The sequence below is a fragment of the Pristiophorus japonicus genome, chromosome Y (assembly GCF_044704955.1).
Source record: "Pristiophorus japonicus isolate sPriJap1 chromosome Y, sPriJap1.hap1, whole genome shotgun sequence".
NCBI lineage: Eukaryota > Metazoa > Chordata > Chondrichthyes > Pristiophoridae > Pristiophorus > Pristiophorus japonicus.
Window position 1 is genome coordinate 7,245,814 of NC_092011.1, and position 20,587 is coordinate 7,266,400.

Sequence of the window (20,587 nt, forward strand, 5' to 3'; positions counted from 1 at the left end):
CCCCAATCACAGACCCCTGACCCCAATCACTGGGCCCTGACCCCAATCACTGCGCCCAGACCCCAATCACTGGGCCCTGACCCAATCACAGACCCCAGACCCCAATCTCAGACCTCAGACCCCAATCACAGACCACAGACTCTAATCACAGATACCAGACCCCAAACTCAGACCCCAGACCCCAATCACAGACCCCAGACCCCAATCACAGACCCCTGACCCCAATCACAGACCCCAGACCCCAATCACAGACTCCAGACCCGAATCACAGACCCCAGACCCCAATCACAGACCCCAGACCCTAATCACAGACCCCAGACACCAATCACTGGGCCCTGACCCCAATCACTGGGCCCTGACACCAATCCCAAACCCCAGACCCCAATCACTGGGCCCAGACCCCAATCTCAGGGCCAAGACCCCAATCACTGGGCCCTGACCACAATCACTGGGCCCTGACCCCAATCACTGGGCCATCACCCAAATCACTGGGCTCTGACCCCAATCACAGACCCCAGACCCCAATCACAGACGCCTCAACCCAATCACTGGGCCCTGACCCCAATCAAAGGGCCCAGACCCCAATCACTGGGACCAGACCACAATCACCATGCCCTGACACCAAGCACTGGGCCCTGACCCCAAACTCAGACACCAGACCCCAATCACAGACCCCAGACCCCAATCACAGACCCCTGACCCCAATCACAGACCTCAGACGCCAATCACAGACTCCAGACCCCAATCACAGACCCCAGACCCCAATCACAGACCCCAGACCCTAATCACAGACCACAGACCGCAATCACTGGGCCCTGACCCCAATCACTGGGCCCTGACCTCAATCTCAGAGCCCAGACACCAATCACAGGGCCCAGACCCCAATCACAGGGCCCAGACCCCAATCACAGGGCCCTGACCCCAATCACACACCCCAGACCCCAATCACAGGGCCCTGACCCCAATCACTGGGCCCTGACCCCAATCACTGGGCCCAGACTCCAATCACCGGGCCCTGACCCCAATCACTGGGCCCTGACCCCAATCACTGGTCCCTGACCCCAATCACAGACCCCAGACCCCAATCATAGACCCCTTACCCCAATCACTGTGCCCTGATCCCAAACACGGGGCACAGACCCCAATCACTGGGCCCTGACACCAATCACTGGGCCCTGACCCCATTCACTGGGCCCTGACCCAAATCACTGGGCTCTGACCCCAATCACAGATCCCAGACCCCAATCACAGACCCCTGAACCCAATCACTGGGCCCTGATCCCAAACACGGGGCACAGACCCCAATCACTGGGCCCTGACCCCAATCACTGGGCCCTGACCCCAATCACTGGGCCCTGACCCAAATCACTGGGCTCTGACCCCAATCACAGACCCCAGACCCCAATCACAGACCCCAGACCCCACTCACAGACCCCAGACCTCAATCACTGGGCCCTGACCCCAATCACTGGGCCCTGACTCCAATCACAGACCTCAGACCTCAATCACAGACCCCAGACCCCAATCACAGGGCCCAGATTCCAATCACTGGGCCCTTATCACAATCACTGTGCCCTGACCCCAATTACAGACCCCAGACCCCAATCACTGGGCCCAGACCCCAATCACAGGGCCCTGACCCTAAACACAGAGCCCGGACCACAATCACAGGGCCCAGACCCCAATCACAGGGCCCTAACCCCAATCACAGACCCCTGACCCCAATCAAAGGCCCGTGACGCCAATCACTGGGCCCTGACCCCAATCACTGGGCCCAGACACCAATCACCAGGCCCTGACCCCAATCATAGACCCCAGACCCCAATCATAGTCCCCTGACCCCAATCAATGGGCCCTGACCCCAATCACTGGGCCCAAACCCCAATCACTGAGCCCAGACCCCAATCACAGACCCCAGACACCAATCACAGACCCCATATCTCAAACACTGGGCCCTGACCACAAACATGGGGCCCAGACCACAATCACTGGGTCCTGACCCCAATCACTGGGCCCTGAAACCAATCACTAGGCCCTGACACCAATCACTGGGCCCTGACCCAAATCACTGGGCCCTGACCCCAATCACAGACCCCAGACCCCAATCACTGGGCCCTGACCCCAATCACAGGCCCAAGACCCAAATCACTGGGCCCTGACCCCAATCACTGGGCCCAGACCTCAATCAGAGAACCCAGACCCCAATCACAACGCCAGACCCCAATCACAGTGCCCAGACACCAAACACAGACCCCAGACCCCAATCACTGGTCCCAGACCCCAATAACAGACCCCTGACCCCAATCACTGGGCCCTGACCCTAATCACTGCGACCAGACCCCAATCACTGGGCCCTGACCCCAATCACAGACCCCAGACCCCAATCTCAGACCTCAGACCCCAATCACAGACCCCAGACTCTAATCACAGATACCAGACCCCAAACTCAGACCCCAGACCCCAATCACAGACCCCAGACCCCAATCACAGACCCCTGACCCCAATCACAGACCCCAGACCCCAATCACAGACTCCAGACCCCAATCACAGACCCTAGACCCCAATCACAGACCCCAGACCCTAATCACAGACACCAGACACCAATCACTGGGCCCTGACCCCAATCACTGGGCCTTGACACCAATCCCAAACCCCAGACTACAATCACTGGGCCCAGACCCCAATCAAAGGGTCCAGACCCCAATCACAGGGCCCTGACCCCAATCACACACCCCTGACCACAATCACAGAGCCCTGACCCCAATCACTAGGCCCTGACCCCAATCACTGGGCCCAGACTCTAATCACCGGGCGCTGACCCCAATCACTGGGCCCTGACCCCAATCACTGGTCCCTGACCCCAATCACAGACCCCAGACCCCAATCATAGACCCCTTACCCCAATCACTGTGCCCTGACCCCAAACACGGGGCACAGACCCCAATTACAGGGCCCTGACCCCAATCACAGGGCCCTAACCCCAATCACAGACCCCTGACCCCAATCACTGGGCCCAGACCCCAATCACCGGGCATTGACCCCAATCATAGACCCCAGACCCCAATCGTAGTCCCCTGACACCAATCACTGGGCCTTGACCCCAATCACTGGGCCCAAACCCCAATCACATAGCCCAGACCCCAATCACAGACCCCAGACACCAATCAGAGACCCCACATCTCAAACACTGGGCCCTGACCACAAACATGGGGCCCAGACCACAATCACTGGGCCCTGACACCAATCACAGACCCCAGACCCCAATCACTGGGCCCTGACCCCAATCACAGGCCCCAGACCCAAATAACTGGGCCTTGACCCCAATCACTGGGCCCAGACCTCAATCAGAGACCCCAGACCCCAATCACAGACGCCAGACCCCAATCACAGTGCCCAGACACCAAAAACAGACCCCAGACCCCAATCACTGGTCCCAGACCCCAATCACAGACCCCTGACCCCAATCACTGGGCCCTGACCCCAAACACTGCGACCAGACCCCAATCACTGGGCCCTGACCCCAATCACAGACCCCAGACCCCAATCTCAGACCTCAGACCCCAATCACAGTCACCAGACTCAAATCACAGATACCAGACCCCAAACTCATACCCCAGACCCCAATCACAGACCCCAGACCCCAATCACAGACCCCTGACCCCAATCACAGACGCCTCAACCCAATCACTGGGCCCTGACCCCAATCAAAGGGCCCAGACCCCAATCACTGGGACCAGACCACAATCACCAGGCCCTGACACCAAGCACTGGGCCCTGACCCCAAACTCAGACACCAGACCCCAATCACAGACCCCAGACCCCAATCACAGACCCCTGACCCCAATCACAGACCTCAGACGCCAATCACAGACTCCAGACCCCAATCACAGACCCCAGACCCCAATCACAGACCCCAGACCCTAATCACAGACCACAGACCGCAATCACTGGGCCCTGACCCCAATCACTGGGCCCTGACCTCTATCTCAGAGCCCAGACACCAATCACAGGGCCCAGACCCCAATCACAGGGCCCAGACCCCAATCACAGGGCCCTGACCCCAATCACACACCCCAGACCCCAATCACAGGGCCCTGACCCCAATCACTGGGCCCTGACCCCAATCACTGGGCCCAGACTCCAATCACCGGGCCCTGACCCCAATCACTGGGCCCTGACCCCAATCACTGGTCCCTGACCCCAATCACAGACCCCAGACCCCAATCATAGACCCCTTACCCCAATCACTGTGCCCTGATCCCAAACACGGGGCACAGACCCCAATCACTGGGCCCTGACACCAATCACTGGGCCCTGACCCCATTCACTGGGCCCTGACCCAAATCACTGGGCTCTGACCCCAATCACAGATCCCAGACCCCAATCACAGACCCCTGAACCCAATCACTGGGCCCTGATCCCAAACACGGGGCACAGACCCCAATCACTGGGCCCTGACCCCAATCACTGGGCCCTGACCCCAATCACTGGGCCCTGACCCAAATCACTGGGCTCTGACCCCAATCACAGACCCCAGACCCCAATCACAGACCCCAGACCCCACTCACAGACCCCAGACCTCAATCACTGGGCCCTGACCCCAATCACTGGGCCCTGACTCCAATCACAGACCTCAGACCTCAATCACAGACCCCAGACCCCAATCACAGGGCCCAGATTCCAATCACTGGGCCCTTATCACAATCACTGTGCCCTGACCCTAATTACAGACCCCAGACCCCAATCACTGGGCCCAGACCCCAATCACAGGGCCCTGACCCTAAACACAGAGCCCGGACCACAATCACAGGGCCCAGACCCCAATCACAGGGCCCTAACCCCAATCACAGACCCCTGACCCCAATCAAAGGCCCGTGACGCCAATCACTGGGCCCTGACCCCAATCACTGGGCCCAGACCCCAATCACCAGGCCCTGACCCCAATCATAGACCCCAGACCCCAATCATAGTCCCCTGACCCCAATCACTGGGCCCTGACCCCAATCACTGGGCCCAAACCCCAATCACTGAGCCCAGACCCCAATCACAGACCCCAGACACCAATCACAGACCCCATATCTCAAACTCTGGGCCCTGACCACAAACATGGGGCCCAGACCACAATCACTGGGTCCTGACCCCAATCACTGGGCCCTGAAACCAATCACTAGGCCCTGACACCAATCACTGGGCCCTGACCCAAATCACTGGGCCCTGACCCCAATCACAGAACCCAGACCCCAATCACTGGGCCCTGACCCCAATCACAGGCCCAAGACCCAAATCACTGGGCTCTGACCCCAATCACTGGGCCCAGACCTCAATCAGAGAACCCAGACCCCAATCACAACGCCAGACCCCAATCACAGTGCCCAGACACCAAACACAGACCCCAGACCCCAATCACTGGTCCCAGACCCCAATAACAGACCCCTGACCCCAATCACTGGGCCCTGACCCTAATCACTGCGACCAGACCCCAATCACTGGGCCCTGACCCCAATCACAGACCCCAGACCCCAATCTCAGACCTCAGACCCCAATCACAGACCCCAGACTCTAATCACAGATACCAGACCCCAAACTCAGAACCCAGACCCCAATCACAGACCCCAGACCCCAATCACAGACCCCTGACCCCAATCACAGACCCCAGACCCCAATCACAGACTCCAGACCCCAATCACAGACCCTAGACCCCAATCACAGACCCCAGACCCTAATCACAGACACCAGACACCAATCACTGGGCCCTGACCCCAATCACTGGGCCTTGACACCAATCCCAAACCCCAGACCACAATCACTGGGCCCAGACCCCAATCAAAGGGTCCAGACCCCAATCACAGGGCCCTGACCCCAATCACACACCCCTGACCACAATCACAGAGCCCTGACCCCAATCACTAGGCCCTGACCCCAATCACTGGGCCCAGACTCTAATCACCGGGCGCTGACCCCAATCACTGGGCCCTGACCCCAATCACTGGTCCCTGACCCCAATCACAGACCCCAGACCCCAATCATAGACCCCTTACCCCAATCACTGTGCCCTGACCCCAAACACGGGGCACAGACCCCAATTACAGGGCCCTGACCCCAATCACAGGGCCCTAACCCCAATCACAGACCCCTGACCCCAATCACTGGGCCCAGACCCCAATCACCGGGCATTGACCCCAATCATAGACCCCAGACCCCAATCGTAGTCCCCTGACACCAATCACTGGGCCTTGACCCCAATCACTGGGCCCAAACCCCAATCACTCAGCCCAGACCCCAATCACAGACCCCAGACACCAATCAGAGACCCCACATCTCAAACACTGGGCCCTGACCACAAACATGGGGCCCAGACCACAATCACTGGGCCCTGACACCAATCACAGACCCCAGACCCCAATCACTGGGCCCTGACCCCAATCACAGGCCCCAGACCCAAATAACTGGGCCTTGACCCCAATCACTGGGCCCAGACCTCAATCAGAGACCCCAGACCCCAATCACAGACGCCAGACCCCAATCACAGTGCCCAGACACCAAAAACAGACCCCAGACCCCAATCACTGGTCCCAGACCCCAATCACAGACCCCTGACCCCAATCACTGGGCCCTGACCCCAAACACTGCGACCAGACCCCAATCACTGGGCCCTGACCCCAATCACAGACCCCAGACCCCAATCTCAGACCTCAGACCCCAATCACAGTCACCAGACTCAAATCACAGATACCAGACCCCAAACTCATACCCCAGACCCCAATCACAGACCCCAGACCCCAATCACAGACCCCAGATCCCAATCACAGACCCCAGACCCTAATCACAGACCCCAGACACCAATCACTGGGCCCTGACCCCAATTACTGGGCCCTGACACCAATCCCAAACCCCAGACACCAATCACTGGGCCTAGACCCCAATCACAGGGCCCAGACCCCAATCACAGGGCCCTGCCCCCATCACACACCCCTGACCCCAATCACAGGGCCCTGACCCCAATCACTGGGCCCTGACACAAATCACTGGGCCCAGACTCCAATCACCGGGCCCTGACCCCAATCACTGGGCCCTGACCCCAATCACTGGTCCCTGACCCCAATCACATACCCCAGACCACAATCATAGACCCCTCACCCCAATCACTGGGCCCTGACCCCAAACACGGGGCACAGACCCCAATCACTGGGCCCTGACCCCAATCACTGGGCCCTGACCCCAATCACTGGGCTCTGACCCATTCACTGGGCTCTGACCCCAATCACAGACCCCAGACCCCAATCACAGACCCCTGAACACAATCACTGGGCCCTGACCCCAATCAAAGGGCCCAGACCCCAATCACTGGGACCAGACCCCAATCACCGGGCCCTGACACCAATCACTGGGCCCTGACCCCAAACTCAGACACCAGACCCCAATCACAGATCCCAGACCCCAATCACAGACCCCTGACCCCAATCACAGACCTCAGACGCCAATCACAGACTCCAGACCCCAATCACAGACCCCAGACCCCAATCACAGACCCCAGACCCTACTCACAGACCACAGACCGCAATCACTGGGCCCTGACCCCAATCACTGGGCCCTGACCCCAATCACTGGGCCCAGACCCCAATCACAGGGCCCAGACCACAATCACTGGGCCCTGACCCCAATCACTAGGCCCAGACTCCAATCACCGGGCCCTGACCCCAATCACTGGGCCCAGACCCCAATCACAGGGCTCAGACCCCAATCACAGGGCCCTGACCCCAATCACACACCCCTGACCCCAATCACAGGGCCCTGACCCCAATCACTGGGCCCTGACCCCAATCACTGGGCCCAGACTCCAATCACCGGGCCCTGACCCCAATCACTGGGCCCTGACCCCAATCACTGGGCCCTGACCCCAATCACTGGGCCCTGACCCAAATCACTGGGCTCTGACCCCAATCACAGACGCCAGACCCCAATCACAGAACCCTGAACCCAATCACTGGGCCCTGACCCCAATCACTGGGTCCTGACCACAATCACAGACCTCAGATCTCTATCACAGACCCCAGACCCCAATCACAGGGCCCAGATCCCAATCACAGAGCCCTTATCACAATCACTGGGCCCTGACCCCAATTACAGACCCCAGACCCCAATCACTGGGCCCAGACCCCAATCACAGGGCCCTGACCCTAAACACAGAGTCCGGACCCCAATCACAGTGCCCAGACCCAATCACAGGGCCCTAACCCCAATCACAGACCCCTGACCCCAATCACAGGCCCGTGACCCCAATCACTGAGCCCTGACCCCAATCACTGGGCCCAGACTCCAATCACCGGGCCCTGACCCCAATCATAGACCCCAGACCCCAATCATAGTCCCCTGACCCCAATCACTGGGCCCTGACCCCAATCACTGGGCCCAAACCCCAATCACTGAGCCCAGACCCCAATCACAGACCCCAGACACCAATCTGAGACCCCACATCTCAAACACTGGGCCCTGACCACAAACATGGGGCCCAGACCACAATCACTGGGCCCTGACCCCAATCACAGATCCCAGACCCCAATCACTGGGCAGTGACCCAAATCACAGGCCACAGACCCAAATCACTGGGCCCTGACCCCAATCACTGGGCCCAGACCTCAATCAGAGACCCCAGACCCCAATCACAGACGCCGACCCCAATCACAGTGCCCAGACACCAAACACAGACCCCAGACCCCAATCACTGGTCCCAGACCCCAATCACAGACCCCTGACCCCAATCACAGTGCCCTGAACCCAATAACTGGGCCCTGACACCAATCACTGGGCCCTGACCCAAATCACTGGGCCCTGACCCCAATCACAGATCCCAGACCCCAATCACTGGGCAGTGACCCAAATCACAGGCCCCAGACCCAAATCACTGGGCCCTGACCCCAATCACTGGGCCCAGACCTCAATCAGTGACCCCAGACCCCAATCACAGATGCCAGACCCCAATCACAGTGTCCAGACACCAAACACAGACCCCAGACCCCAATCACTGGTCCCAGACCCCAATCACAGACCCCTGACCCCAATTACTGGGCCCTGACCCCAATCACTGCGCCCAGACCCCAATCACTGGGCCCTGACCCCAATCACAGAACCCAGACCCCAATCTCAGACTTCAGACCCCAATTACAGACCCCAGACTCTAATCACAGATACCAGACCCCAATCTCAGACCCCAGACCCCAATCACAGACCCCAGACCCCAATCACAGACCACTGACCCCAATCACAGACCCCAGACCCCAATCACAGACTCCAGACCCCAATCACAGACCCCAGACCCCAATCACAGACCCCAGACACCAATCACTGCGCCCTGACCCCAATCACTGGGCCCTGACACCAATCCCAAACCCCAGACCCCAATCACTGGGCCCAGACCCCAATCACAGGGCCCAGACCCCAATCACAGGGTCCTGACCCCAATCACACACCCCTGACCCCAATCACAGGGCCCTGACACCAATCACTGGGCCCTGACCCCAATCACTGGGCCCAGACACCAATCACCGGGCCCTGACCCCAATCACTGGGCCCTGACCCCAATCACTGGTCCCTGACCCCAATCACAGACCCCAGACCCCAATCATAGACCCCTTAACCCAATCACTTTGCCCTGACCCCAAACACGGGGCACAGACCCCAATCACTGGCCCCTGACCACAAACACTGGGCCCTGACCCCAATCACTGGGCCCTGACCCAAATCACTGGGCTCTGACCCCAATCACAGACCCCAGACCCCAATCACAGACGCCTGAACCCAATCACTGGGCCCTGACCCCAATCAAAGGGCCCAGACCCCAATCACTGGGACCAGACCACAATCACCGGGCCCTGACACCAATCACTGGGCCCTGACCCCAAACTCAGACACCAGACCCCAATCACAGACCCCAGACCCCAATCACAGACCCCTGACCCCAATCACAGACCTCAGACGCCAATCACAGACTCCAGACCCCAATCACAGGCCCCAGACCACAATCACAGATCCCAGACCCTAATCACAGACCACAGACCGCAATCACTGGGCCCTGACCCCATTCACTGGGCCCTGACCACAATCCCAGACCCCAGACCCCAATCACTGGGCCCAGACCCCAATCACAGGGCCCAGACACCAATCACAGGGCCCTGACCCCAATCACACACCCCTGACCCCAATCACAGTCCCCTGACCCCAATCACTGGGCCCTGACCCCAATCACTGTGCCCAGACTCCAATCACCTGGCCCTGACCCCAATCACTGGGCCCTGACCCCAATCACTGGTCCCTGACCCCAATCACAGACCCCAGACCCCAATCATAGTCCCCTTACCCCAATCACTGTGCCCTGATCCGAAACACGGGGCACAGACCCCAATCACTGGGCCCTGACCCCAATCACTGGGCCCTGACCCCAATTACTGGGCCCTGACCCAAATCACTGGGCTCTGACTCCAATCACAGACCCCAGACCCCAATCACAGACCCCTGAACCCAATCACTGGGCCCTGACCACAATCAAAGAGCCCAGACCCCAATCACTGGGACCAGACCCCAATCACCGGGCCCTGACGCCAAACTCAGACCCCAGACCCCAATCACAGACCCCAGACCCCAATCACAGACACTTGACCCCAATCACAGACCCCAGACGCCAATCACAGACTCCAGACCGCAATGACAGACCCCAGACCCCAATCACAGACCCCAGACCCTAATCACAGACCCCAGACCGCAATCACTGGGCCCTGACCCAAATCACGGGGCCCTGACCTCAATCCCAGACCCCAGACCCCAATCACTGGGCCCAGACCCCAATCATAGGGCCCAGACCCCAATCACAGGGCCCTGACCACAATCACACACCCCTGACACCAATCACCGGACCCTGACCCCAATCACTGGGCCCTGACCCCAATCACTGGGCCCAGACACCAATCACCGGGCCCTGACCCCAATCACTGGGCCCTGACCCCAATCACTGGTCACTGACCCCAATCACAGACCCCAGAACCCAATCATAGATCCCTTACCCCAATCACAGTGCCCTGAACCCATACACGGGGCACAGACCCCAATCACTGGGCCCTGACCACAATCACTGGGCCCTGACCCTAATCACTGGGCCCTGACCCCAATCACTGGTCCCAGACCCCAATCACTGGGACCAGACCCCAATCACCAGGCCCTGACACCAATCACTGGGCCCTGACCCCAATCATTGGGCCCAGTCCCCAATCACTGGACCCAGACACCAATCACAGAGCCCTGACCCCAATCACTGGGCCCTGAGCCCAATCACAGACCCCTGACCACAATCACAGACCCCGACCCCAATCACTGAGCCCTCACCCCAATCACGGGGGCCAGACCCCAATCACAGACCCCAGACCCCAATCACAGACCCCAGACACCAATCACTGGGCCCTGACCCCAGTCACTGGGCCCTGACGCCAATCTCAGACCCCAGACACCAATCACAGACCCCAAACCCCAATCACAAACCCCAGAACCCAAAAACAGAGCCCAACCTCAATCACATACACCAGACCCCAATCACAGACCCTTGACCCCAATCACAGGCCCCAGACCCCAATCACAGACACTTGACCCCAATCACAAGCCCCAGACCCCAATCACAGTCCCCACACCCCAATCACAGACCCCAGACCCCAATCACTGGGCCCAGACCCCATTCACAGACCCCAGAACCCAATCACAGACCGCAGACCCCAATCACAGACCCCAGACCACAATCACAGGGCTCAGAACCCAATCACAGACCCCAACCTCAATCGCAGAACCCAGAACCCAATCACAGACCCCCGCCCCCAATCACAGACCCTAACCTCAATCACAGTCCCCAGACCCCAATCAATGGGCCCAGAGCCCAATCACATACCCAAAATTCAATCATGGACCGCAGACCCCAATCACAGACCCCAGTCCCCAATCACAGAACCCAGACCCCAATTACAGATCCCAGACCCAAATCACAGACCCCAGACGCCAATCACTGGGCACTGACCCCAATCACAGACCCCAGACCCCAATCATAGACCCCAGACCCCAATCACAGACCCCAGACCCCAATCACAGACTCCAGACCCCAATCACAGACCCCAGACCTCAATCACTGGGCCCTGACGCCAATCACTGGGCCCTGACCCCAATCACAGGGCCCTGACCCTAATCACAGATCCAAGACCTCAACCACAGACCCCAGATCCCAATCACAGGTCCCAGACACCAATCACTGGGCCCTTATCAAAATCACTGGGCCCTGACCCCAATCACAGACCCCAGACACCAATCACTGGGACCAGACACCAATCACAGGGCCCTGACCCCAATCACAGGGCCCAGACCACAATCACAGGGCCCTAACCCCAATCACAGACCCCAGACCCCAATCACAGGACCCAGACCCCAATCACAGACCCCAGACCACAATCACACGGCTCAGAACCCAATCACAGACCCCAACCTCAATCAGAGTCCCCAGACCCCAATCAATGGGCCCAGACCCCAATCACATACCCAAAATTCAATCAAAGACCGCAGACCCCAATCACAGACCCCAGACCCCAATCACAGACGCCAGACCCCAATCACAGATCCCAGACCCCAATCACAGACCCCAGACCCCAATCACTGGGCACTGACCCCAATCACAGACCCCAGACCCCAATCATAGACCTCAGACCCCAATCACAGACCCCCGACCCCAATCACAGACCCCAGACCCCAATCACAGACCCCAGACCGCAATCACTGTGCCCTGACCCCAATCACTGGGCGCTGACCCCAATCACAGGGCCCTGACACCAATCACAGACCCCAGACCTCAATCACAGACCCCGACCCCAATAACTGAGCCCTGCCCTCAATCACGGGGCCCACACCCCAATCACAGACCCAGACCTCAATCACAGACCCCAGACCATAATCACAGTGCCCAGACCCCAATCACTGGTCCCTTATCACAATCACTGGGCCCTGACCCCAATCACAGACCCCAGACCCCAATCACTGGGCCCAGACCCCAATCACAGGGCCCTGACCCCAATCACAGAGCCCTGACTCCAATCACAGGGCCCAGACCCAAATCAAAGGACCCTAACCGCAATCACAGATCCCTGACGCCAATCACAGGCCCGTGACCTCAATCACTGGGCCCTGACCCCAATCACTGGGCCCAGACCCCAATCACCGGGCCCTGGCGACAATCACAGAACCCAGACCCCAATCACAGTCCCCTGACCCTAATCACTGGGCCCTGACCCCAATCACTGGGCCCAAACCCCAATCACTGAGCCCAGACCCCAATCACAGACCCCAGACACCAATCAGAGACCCCACATCTCAAACACTGGGCCCTGACCACTATCATGGGGCCCAGACCCCAATCACTGGGCCCTGACCCCAATCACTGGGCCCTGAACTCAATCACTGGGCCCTGACAACAATCACTGGGTCCTGACACAATTCACTGGGCCCTGACCCCAATCACAGACTCCAGACCACAATCACAGACCCCAGACCCCAACCACTGGGCCCTGACCCCAATCACAGACCCCAGACCCCAATCACTGGGCCCTGACCCCAATCACTGGGCCCAGACCTCAATCAGAGACCCCAGAACCCAATCACAGACTCCAGACCCCAATCACAGACCCCAGACCCCAATCACTGGGCCCTGACCGCAATCACAGACCCCAGACCCCAATCACGGGGCCCTGACACCAATCACTGGGCCCAGACCACAGTCACAGACCCCTGACCCCAATCACTGGGCCCTGACCCCAATCACTGTGCCCAGACCCCAATCACTGGGCCCTGACCCCAATCATAGACCCCAGACACCAATCACAGACCTCAGACCCCAATCACAGAACCCGTGCTCTAATCACAGATAGCAGACCCCAAACTCAGACCCCAGACCCCAATCACAGACCCCAGAGCCCAATCACAGACCCCTGACCCCAATCACAGACCCCAGACCCCAATCACAGACTCCAGACCCAAATCACAGACCCCAGACCCCAATCAAAGACCCCAGACTCTAATCACAGACCCCAGACCCAATCACTGGGCCCTGACCCCAATCACTGGGCCCTGACCCCAATCACAGACCCCAAACCACAATCACTGGGCCCAGACCCTAATCACAGGGCCCAGACCCCAATCACAGGGCCCTGAACCCAATCACACACCCCTGACCCCAATCTCAGGCCCCTGACCCCAATCACTGGGCCCTGACCCCAATCACTGGGCCCAGACCCCAATCACCGGGCCCTGACCCCAATCACTGGGCCCTGACCCCAATCACTGGACCCTGACCCCAATCACAGCCCCCAGACCTCAATCTAGACCCCTTACCCCAATCACTGTGTCCTGACCCCAAACACGGGGCACGGACCCCAATCACTGGGCCCTGACCCCAATCACTAGGACCTGACCAAAATCACTGGGCCCTGACACCAATCACTGGGCCCTGACCAAAATCACTGGGCTCTGACCCCAATCACAGACCCCAGACCCAAATAACAGACCCCTGAACGCAATCACTGGGCCCTGACTCCAATCACTGGGCCCAGACCCCAATCACTGGGACCAGACTCCAATCACCGGGCCCTGACACCAATCAATGGGCCCTGACACCAATCACTGAGCCGAGATCCCTATCACTGGACCCAGACACCAATCACAGGGCCCTGACACCAATCACTGGGCCCTGACACCAATCACTGGGCCCTGACCCCAATCACAGGGCCCTGATCTCAATCACAGACCCCTGACCACAATCACAGACCCCTGACCCCAATCACTGAGCCCTGACCCCAATCACGGGGCCCAGACCCCAATCACAGTCCCCAGACCCCAATCACAGACCCCAGACACCAATCACTGGGCCCTGACCCCAGTCACTGGGCCCTGACGCCAATCACAGACCCCAGACCCCAATCACAGACCCGAGAACCTAATCACAAACCCCAGAACCCAAAAACAGACCCAAACCTCAATCACATACCCCAGACCCCAATCACAGACCTTTGACCCCAATCACAGGCCCCAGACCCCAATCACAGACCCCAGACCCTAATCACAGACCCCAGACCCCAATCACTGGGCCCTGACCCCAATCACTGGGCCCTGACCCCAATCACAGACCCCAGACCACAATCACTGGGCCCAGACCCCAATCACAGGGCCCAGACCCCAATCACAGGGCCCTGAACCCAATCACACACACCTGACCCCCATCACAGGCCCCTGACACCAATCACTGGGCCCTGACCCCAATCACTGGGCCCAAAGCCCAATCACCGGGCCCTGACCCCAATCACTGGGCCCTGACCCCAATCACTGGTCCCTGACCCCAATCACAGACCCCAGACCCCAATCTAGACCCCTTACCCCAATCACTGTGTCCTGACCGCAAACACGGGGCACAGACCCCAATCACTGGGCCCTTATCACAATCACTGGGCCCTGACCCCAATCACAGACCCCAGACACCAATCACTGGGCCCAGACACCAATCACAGGGCCCTGACCCCAATCACAGAGCCATGACCCCAATCACAGGGCCCAGACCACAATCACAGGGCCCTAACCCCAATCACAGACCCCAGACCCCAATCACAGGCCGCAGACCCCAATCACAGACCCCAGACCACAATCACACGGCTCAGAACCCAATCACAGACCCCAACCTCAATCAGAGTCCCCAGACCCCAATCAATGGGCCCAGACCCCAATCACATACCCAAAATTCAATCAAAGACCGCAGACCCCAATCACAGACCCCGGCCCCAATCACAGACCCCAGACCCCAATCACAGATCCCAGACCCCAATCACAGACCCAGACCCCAATCACTGGGCACTGACCCCAATCACTGACCCCAGACCCCAATCATAGACCTCAGACCCCAATCACAGACCCCAGACCCCAATCACAGACCCCAGACCCCAATCACAGACCCCAGACCTCAATCACTGTGCCCTGACCCCAATCACTGGGCCCTGACCCCAATCACAGGGCCCTGTCACCAATCACAGACCCCAGACCTCAATCACAGACCCCGACCCCAATCACTGAGCCCTGACCCCAATCACGGGGCCCAGACCCCAATCACAGACCCCAGACCTCAATCACAGACCGCAGACCATAATCACAGGGCCCAGACCCCAATCACTGGTCCCTTATCACAATCACTGGGCCCTGACTCCAATCACAGGGCCCAGACACCAATCAAAGGACCCTAACCACAATCACAGACCCCTGACGCCAATCACAGTCCCGTGACCCCAATCACTGGGCCCTGACCCCAATCACTGGGCCCAGACCCCAATCACCGGGCCCTGGCCCCAATCACAGACCCCAGACCCCAATCAAAGTCCCCTGACCCCAATCACTGGGCCCTGACCCCAATCACTGGGCCCTGACCCCAATCACTGGGCCCAAACCCCAATCACTGAGCCCAGACCACAATCACAGACCCCAGACCCCAATCACTGGGCCCTGACCACAATCACAGACCCCAGACCCCAATCACTGGGCCCTGACCCCAATCACTGGGCCCAGACCTCAATCAGAGACCCCAGACCCCAATCACAGACCCCAGACCCCAATCACTGGGCCCTGACCCCAATCACAGACTCCAGATCCCAATCACGGGGCCCTGACCCCAATCACTGGGCCCAGATCACAGTCACAGACCCCTGACCCCAATCACTGGACCCTGACCACAATCACTGTGCCCAGACCCCAATCATGGGCCCTGACCCCAATCACAGACCCCAGACACCAATCACAGACCTCAGACCATAATCACAGACCCCAGGCTCTAATCACAGATAGCAGACCCCAAACTCAGACCCCAGACCCCAATCACAGACCCCAGAGCCCAATCACAGACCCTGACCCCAATCACAGACCCCAGAAGCCAATCACAGACTCCAGACCTCAATCACAGACCCCAGACCCCAATCACAGAACCCAGACCCTAATCACAGAACCTAGACCCCAATCACTGGGCCCTGACCCCAATCACTGGGCCCTGACCCCAATCACAGACCCCAGACCACAATCACTGGGCCCAGACCCCAATCACAGGGCCCAGACCCCAATCACAGGGCCCTGAACTCAATCACACACCCCTGACCCCAATCACAGGCCCCTGACCCCAATCACTGTGCCCTGACCCCAATCACTGGGCCCAGACCCCAATCACCGGGCCCTGACCCCAATCACTGGGCCCTGACCCCAATCACTGGTCTCTGACCCCAATCACAGACCCCAGACCCCAATCTAGACCGCTTACCCCAATCACTGTGTCCTGACCCCAAACACGGGGCACAGACCTCAATCAGTGGGCCCTGACCCCAATCACTAGGACCTGACCACAATCACTGGGCCCTGACACCAATCACTGGGCCCTGACCAAAATCACTGGGCTCTGACCCCAGTCACAGACCCCAGACCCCAATCACAGACCCCTGAACCCAATCACTGGGCCCTGACCCCAATCACTGGGCCCAGACCCCAATCACTGGGACCAGACCCCATTCACCGGGCCCTGACACCAATCACTGGGCCCTGACACCAATCACTGGGCCGAGACCCCAATTACTAGACCCAGACACCAATCACAGGGCCCTGACCCCAATCACTGGGCCCTGACACCAATCACTGGGCCCTGACCCCAATCACAGGTCCTTGACCTCAATCACAGACCTCTGACCACAATCACAGACCCCTGACCCCAATCACTGAGCCCTGACCCCAATCACGGGGCCCAGACCCCAATAACAGTCCCCAGATCCCAATCACAGACCCCAGACACCAATCACTGTGCCCTGACACCAGTCACTGGGCCATGACGCCAATCACAGACCTCAAACCCCAATCACAGACCCCAGACCCTAATCACAAACCCCAGAACCCAAAAACAGACCCAAACCTCAATCACATATCCCAGACCCCAATCACAGACCTTTGACCCCAATCACAGGCCCCAGACCCCAATCACAGACCCCAGACCCTAATCACAGACCCCAGACCCCAATCACTGGGCCCTGACCACAATCACTGGGCCCTGACCCCAATCACAGACCCCAGACCACAATCACTGGGCCCAGACCCCAATTACACGGCCCAGACCACAATCACAGGGCCCTGAACCCAATCACACACCCCTGACCCCAATCACAGGCCCCTGACACCAATCACTGGGCCCTGACCCCAATCACTGGGCCCAGACCCCAATCACCGGGCCCTGACCCCAATCACTGGGCCCTGACCCCAATCACTGGTCCCTGACGCCAATCACAGACCCAAGACCCCAATCTAGACCCCTTACCCCAATCACTGTGTCCTGACCCCAAACACAGGGCACAGACCCCAATCACTGGGCCCTGACCCCAATCACTAGGACCTGACCACAATCACTGGGCCCTGACACCAATCACTGGGCCCTGACCAAACTCACTGGGCTCTGACCCCAATCACAGACCCCAGACCCCAATCACAGACCCCTGAACACAATCACTGGGCCCTAACCCCAATCACTGGGCCCAGACCCCAATCACTGGGACCAGATCCCAATCACCGGGCCCTGACACCAATCACTGGGCCCTGACCCCAATCACTGGGCCCAGACCCCAATCACTGGACCCAGACACCAATCACAGGGCCCTGACCCCAATCACTGGGCCCTGACACCAATCACTGGGCCCTGACCCCAATCACAGGTCCCTGACCTCAATCACAGACCCCTGACCACAATCACAGACCCCTGACCCCAATCACTGAGCCCTGACCCCAATCACGGGGCCCAGACCACAATCACAGTCCCCAGACCCCAATCACAGACCCCAGACACCAATCACTGGGCCCTGACACCAGTCACTGGGCCCTGACACCAATCACAGACCCCAGACCCCAATCACAGAACCCAGACCCTAATCACAAACCCCAGAACCCAAAAACAGACCCAAACCTCAATCACATACCCCAGACCCCAATCACAGACCTTTGACCCCAATCACAGGCCCCAGACCCCAATCACAGACATTTGACCCCAATCACAGGCCCCAGACCCCAATCACAGACCCCAGACCCCAAACACAGACCCCAGACCCCAATCACTGGGCCCAGACCCCATTCAGAGACCCCAGACCCCAATCACAGACCGCAGCCCCCAATCACAGTCCCCAGACCCCAATCAATGGGCCCAGACCCCAATCACAGACCCCAGACTTCAATCAAAGATCGCAGACCCCAATCACAGACCCCAGACACCAATCACTGGGCACTGACCACAATCACAGAACCCAGACCCCAATCACAGACCTCAGACCCCAATCTCAGAACCCAGACTCTAATCACAGATACCAGATCCCAAACTCAGACCCCAGACCCCAATCACAGACCCCAGACCCCAATCACAGGGCCCTGACACCAATCACAGACCCCAGACTCCAATCACAGACACCAGACCCCACTCACAGACCCCAGACCCCAATCACAGACCCCAGACCCTAATCACAGACCCCAGAACCCAATAACTGGCCCCTGACCCCAATCACTGGGCCCTGACACCAATCCCAGACCCAAGACCCCAATCACTGGGCCCAAACCCCAATCATAGGGCCCTGACCCCAATCACAGAACCTTGACCCCAATCACAGACCCCGACCCCAATCACAGGGCCCAGACCCCAATCACAGGGCCCTGACCCCAATCACACACCCCTGACACCAATCACAGGCCCCTGACCCCAATCACTGGGCCCTGACCCCAATCACCGGGCCCTGACCCCAATCACTGGGCCCTGACCCCAATCACTGGTCCCTGACCCCAATCACAGATCCGAGACCCCAATCATAGACCCCTCACCCCAATCACTGGGCACAGACCCCAAACACGGGGCACAGACCCCAATCACTGGGCCCTGACCACAATCACTGGGCCCTGACACCAATCACTAGGCCCTGACCCAAATCACTGGGCTCTGACCCCAATCACAGACACCAGACCCCAATCACAGACCCCTGAACCCAATCACTGGGCCCTGACCCCAATCACTGAGCCCAGACCCCAATCACTGGGACCAGACCCCAATCACCGGGCCGTGACACCAATCACTCGGCCCTGACCCCAAACACTGGGCCCAGACCCCAATCACTGGACCCAGACACCAATCACAGGGCCCTGATCCCAATCACTGGGCCCTGACACCAATCACAGACCCCTGACCACAATCACAGACCCCTGACCCCAATCACTGAGCCCTGATCCCAATCACGGGGCCCAGACTCCAATCACAGACCCCAGACCACAATCACAGACCCCAGACACCAATCACTGGGCCCTGACCCCAGTCACTGGGCCCTGACGCCAATCACAGACTTGAGACCTCAATCACAGACCCCAGAACCCAATCACAAACCCCAGAACCCAAAAACAGACCCCAACCTCAATCACAGACCCCAGACCCCAATCACAGACCCTTGACCCCAATCACAGACCCCAGACCCCAATCACAGACGCTTGA